The sequence below is a fragment of the Mytilus trossulus genome, chromosome 3 (assembly GCF_036588685.1).
Source record: "Mytilus trossulus isolate FHL-02 chromosome 3, PNRI_Mtr1.1.1.hap1, whole genome shotgun sequence".
Taxonomy (NCBI): domain Eukaryota; kingdom Metazoa; phylum Mollusca; class Bivalvia; order Mytilida; family Mytilidae; genus Mytilus; species Mytilus trossulus.
This window is the reverse complement of record NC_086375.1, coordinates 35,376,645-35,382,644: the sequence shown is the minus strand read 5'-3', so window position 1 is coordinate 35,382,644 and position 6,000 is coordinate 35,376,645.

Here is a 6,000-nt window from a genome sequence, read left to right as displayed (position 1 = left end):
TGGTTTTACACTAGTAATTTGGGGGCCTTTTATAGCTTGTTGTTTGGTGTGAGCCAAGGCTCCGTGTTGAAGGCCGTACATTGACCTATAATGGTTTACTTTTATAAATTGTTATTTGGATGGAGAGTTGTCTCATTAGCACTTTTACCACATCTTCCTATATCCAATTAAAATAACCAACTCTAGCTAGTTTACATTCTGGATTTGGGACCTTAAAGCTTAGCATTGGACTGATTCATCAATTTATTATTGGAGAATTTAATTGCAAAATCATGTCAATACCGAAGCGCCGACCACTATGCTGATGAAACCATCAATGACTAGTAAGCTGTATCGAAAATTTGTTGCGTCAGAAGGTTAAAAGATTGCGTCAGAAAGTTAAAAGATTGCGTCAGAAGGTTAAAAGTATGCGTCATTTACGCTACCGATTAAATTGTTTATTTGTCCGACCATCAACATCAAGGCTTAATAAAATAGTTGTGTTTGTTTGCAGTATCCATAACATGTCATTTTTACAGACAATCAGTTAAATGGGGTTTCAATCCTATGTCTAAATCTCATTTCAAAGCGATATTAACTAATCGTTATATTTCAATTTTCTTGAATAAGGATGTTGTTTTTCTCTGATACATTTTTCATATTTTGTTTTCCGATGTATTTGAACCCTTTTTTATAATTTACGGTATGAGTTTCATTTAGTGTTGGAGGCCATGCATGATTACGTTCATCTTAAGCTGCTTATATCCTGCTATTTTGGAGATATAGAGATAATTGTCTCACTAACAATTATATACCGTTTCTGGTTTTTTTACGTATATATAGAATTTTGAAAGGTCTAAAATAATACACGATACATTTTTGTAAGATTTTATTTTGTACCACCCATTCCCTGATTTTGTATATCTCTATGCGTATCCGGTCAGTAAGATGTGTTCAAACGAGAATCTTTTAATTTTTCAATACAGGCACATAACATAAAGATAACAATTCGTTAATTCCGAAAACAGTTCGGTATACATAATGACTAAATTCTGTTAAAAAAGAATCATTTAAAACTATACAATTTCTTTACCTTTTTCAGACCTAATTTTTTTTAACACTTTTAATCTATGATACTAAAGCTGCTCTATGTATGTACTTTTTTTTTATTTTTTTATTTTTTTTTTAACGATAACAATTATTTTATTCAATCATTTCCTGTTATATAAATACCTAAGTAGCCCAGGTTGCATACTTAGGGGCCCCTGTTTTGTAACATCCTCACTTGACCAGGGAAAATATCAAATGAGTTTATACAATAGTTTTACATACATAATTATATTTAATTACAATTGATTTTCCCACCTGATAGGATCACTGTATAACATCACTATCGTATATCCGGTTCACTGAACAAAACATGTGTTGATTTAAACTGGAAATACATTAAAATTTGATTGCGAAAGTAAGTTATTGTTTGACTTGAAGAATTTTGATGTGATCATGGAAGTAATATTTAGATATTACTTCCATGATGTGATTGAACAGAATTTGAAAGTATTCTTTAATATATATATATGGATTATAAAAAAGGATAAAGCACATGTGGTGAGTACAAATGTATTACGAAGGATAATATATGTGGTAATTTACTTATGTAACTAATATGCACAGACATAGATTCAAATAATAATTACAATAAAGGATATTGTTTTTTTCTTTCTGTTACAAGTGTGGACAGAGATGAGTGTGGATAGTATGTTTGGATGTTTGACAGTGTCTTATGACAATAAAGTTCTATGTTTTTCCTATATGGTGTTAATAACTGTGTTGCACGGTGACAACCGATCTGAGCATTATGAGTTATTTATTTGATATTTTTTTATGTTCAATACAGACATGGGGAGACAGTAATTACATAAGTTACCAAATGATTATGATAGAACATGTTCTACATCTTTGGTTTTGGATACATTTTGTAGCTGGGAATTGTTAATTTCTGTGTCGATTTGGTCTCTTAAGGAGAATTGTCTCACTGGCAATCATACCTCATCTTTTTTTATATGTATTTGCTTACTATTGGTATGGTTCTATTTACATTACTTTGTGGTGGATCGTCAGTATCATTAGTAAAAAAAAAAATTAAAATGTCGAATTTCTTCCTCAGATTAGAATACATTTATTGGTTTTAAGTAATGACAATGGCTTAAGTCTGACATGATTATTGGGGCTAAATAAGATCGGAAGTAAACCTCTGTGCTGATTTATATCAATTCTTTATATCTCCTCCAAAGCTGGTCGAAGCAAAGACAAATTTTGACCAAAATAAAAATGATTTCACCAAAAGAACCTTTGTGAGCATGCTTCAAAGACTCATAACTGCTCCAAAAGTAATCTGATCGAATTTGAAGCATGTCAAGCAGATATCATCAACATCTACTTAATAAGTCTTAAAATATGTCTAAATACCTAAAAAGCCAGTTAGTACTCAAAAGGTATTGCAAAATTATTCCTTTTCATTTTTTGTTTTGTTATATGGATACAAATATATTAAAGTGATACATGTACCAATACAGTATTTGTTGTGGTATGCAAGTGTAGTAATTAGCATTTACTGTAACAATGTTAATTCACACAAATTAAGAAAAAACAAATGAATGGAACAGATACTCCGCAGGGTGCTGCTTTATACGACTGCAGAGGTGGAAACCTGAACGGTTGGGGCTAGTATGGACACAACATTCAAGCTAGATACAGCTCTGAATTTGGATTGTGGTTAAATAGTTGACACAACATAGGTTTCTGACACAGATTGAATGTGGTCTATAAAGAACTTCAACTTAAAAATTTTAAATTGGACATTTATCTATTTTGGTCCAATATCCAAAATCTAAATACATGGTTAAATTCAGAATATCATAGAACCCGAAGAATTCAATTTTTGATCAGACCAACTTGAAAACTGGGCCCATAATCAAAAATCTAAGTACATGTTAAGACTCACCATATCAAAGAACCCCAAAAAATCAATTTTTGTTAAAATCAAGCTGATTTTAAATTTGGACCCTTTGGACCTTAATGTAGATCAATTTAAAAACAGGACCAAAAATTAAGAATCTTAACACGGTTAGATTTGGCATATCGAAGAAGCACAATAATTCATTTTTTTGATGAAAGCAAACAAAGCTTAATTTTGGCCCCTTATTCCTTGGGACCAAAACTCCCAAAAATAATCCAAACCTTCCTTTTGTGGTCATAAACCTTTATAGATTTCTATTAACTTATGCTAAAGGTATTGTTAAAAAACCCAAGAAAAATGCTTATTTGGGACCTGTTTTTGGTTCCTAAATCCTACCCTGTTGGGACTAAAACTACCAAAATCTATTCCAACCCTCCTTGTGTGGCCATAGACCTTATGTTAAAATATCATAGATTTCTGTTTACTAATACTTGAGTTATAGAGCAAAAACCAAGAACAATGCTAAATTTGGGCCCTTTTTCCGAAACTGTTGAGACCAAAATACCCAAAATCAATCCCAGCCTTCCTTTCATGGTCATAAACCTTGTGTCTAAATTTCATATATTTCTATTGACTTTTACTTAAGTTAGAGAGCTAAAACCAAATGTCTTTGGATGAAGACGATGACGCCAACGTGATACAAATGTACAACCAAAAAGTTTTCAATTTTTGTGGTGGTATTAAAATGATCTCAAATCAAATTTCTAATGGAGTTTGCAACAATAATTATTCAACTACTCATTTTAATAAAACATTAAGTATTAAAATATAAATGTCATACAGTCATGGTGATGATGCCCCCGCTAGCATATAACGTTAAAAAGGTACATAAAGTGAAGCTGCCAAAAATTGAACTTAAACTGAGTTTAGAGGTAATAAGCATTATATACACATTTCACTAAATTTAGTTGAGACAAACTTGAGAAATTTTTCCATTTGTGAAAGGGCATAACCCTAGAATGATAATCAAAGTGCTTGTAATCACTGAATGGCTATTAAAGACTGCTTAAATTTATCAGTTGGTAGTAAAGTGAATTTTGCATTGTATAGTGTATATACATGTATAGCATTATTTTAAGTTGATTCAACTACTATTATGGACAGAGAAATCTAAACTCCAATTTTTAAAGAAGATTTCATAAAGCATTGGTTTTAGGTAATTCTACAACCATTCTGGACAAAGAAATAACTCAAATTTATTGTCTGGAATCTACAAAAATGTTTGTTTTTGGCCCTTAATTCCTAGACTGTTTGACCCATAACCCACAAAATAGACCTCAACCTTCTACTTATGGTATTCAATATTATGGTACAATTTCAGAACAATTGAAATACTCATACACAACTTTTTGTACGGACACTAGATTAATGCTTGTTTTGGTCACCTTTGGAACCCTTATTCCTAAACCTTAGGGACTATATATATAACCCCCCAAAACAATCCCAGGCTTCCTTTTATGATTATAAATATTACTGTGGATGCATGATTATTCTTTGGATACCAATTTTCGTGGCTTTTGTGGCTAGAGTCTTACCACTAAATTAAATGTTCAACGATTAACAAATTTTCTATAGGCTTGTATGCAGACTTCGGCAAAACCACGAAATTAAATATCCACGAAAATGCAAACTTTCTTTAATCCACGAAAAATAAATGAATCCACAGTATGTTATAATTTTAAGGCTTCCTTTTTACTTATACTGAAGTTATTATCTGGAAACCATCCGTCTTGGGAAGACGACGACAGGATACATACATGTATTTCAACTGCAAAAATTTCTGTTGTTGTTTAAAAATTTCAAACATGTACGATGAAATATTGTTTTAGAAATTGATAAGCCTAGATATGCCTTATAATTTCTCCCTGCATAGTTAGAAGGACCATTTACACTCAGAACCGAGTCATCAGTAGGCAGCTAGTACAGATGTATTAAAACAACCTAGCATCATATTGCTAGTAGTGGTAGTAGCATTCTCGGGTAAATTTGTTCTTTTTTTTTATAATATATTTGGTTCAAATCAATATAGAATGCTTTTATCTCCCTAATACTTACATTGTAAATAGAGGTGATACTACTTTGACAAATCCTTGTACATGAGATTTTTTTGTCAAATCTTTATTTCACAAAGAATGATTTGCATAACAATGAACTGAGCTCAAAGCAAAGTATTCAATAATACACTTAGACAAAGAGCTAAATTCAGTGATATACTTTGTACTACAGGTCCTTCATTAACATCCATCGACCAAAGCCACATCTCAAAAACATTCCATACTACATGGTTGGATTCAGAAGTCCTGAAAAAGACATGATTTTTTTTATCATATTTTAAGTATATACACACAGGTTTAAACTTTCTTGTGGTACATGTGGTACAATCATTCCGTATCTAGCAACTATCAATTTGCTTCATGCACATATTGATATGTGTTGAGTTAACTTCTGTTGGAAATAAGAACACACAAACCTCCACCTAATTTTAGTCAACGCACAAAACATTCAAAACTATAAAATATTATCTAAGACTTTTCAGTGTCTATTTACCATTGCCACTGAATCAGTGATATATGTACACATAATTATGTACATGCAAGTCTAAAATTATAAAGTACACTAGAACAGACACGTGGTATCGCAGGTCCATGACTGAGTTAACGTATATAACTATGTGCAAGCCTTATTTTAGTATTAGTATTTTTATCTGATAAAGTTATGCCGATTAAACGATACACAGTTTTCTCTGCTTTCAAATCTTTCTGATTGAAACCGTCGAACTGGAACTTATCAATTATTGGTAATATTAATTATTTGAAAAACAAAAGTTCCTGGAATGGAGTATTTTTTTAATCAACAGCATTGTCATATACATACATGTATTAGTTGTAAATAAAATTGAATTCTTCGATTCGCTGTTTTACGTCATGCCGGCTAACAAATTGAAAACTGTACCTTAACGCCTTATTTTTAGTCCAGATTTTAGTATTTGTATTGTTACAATG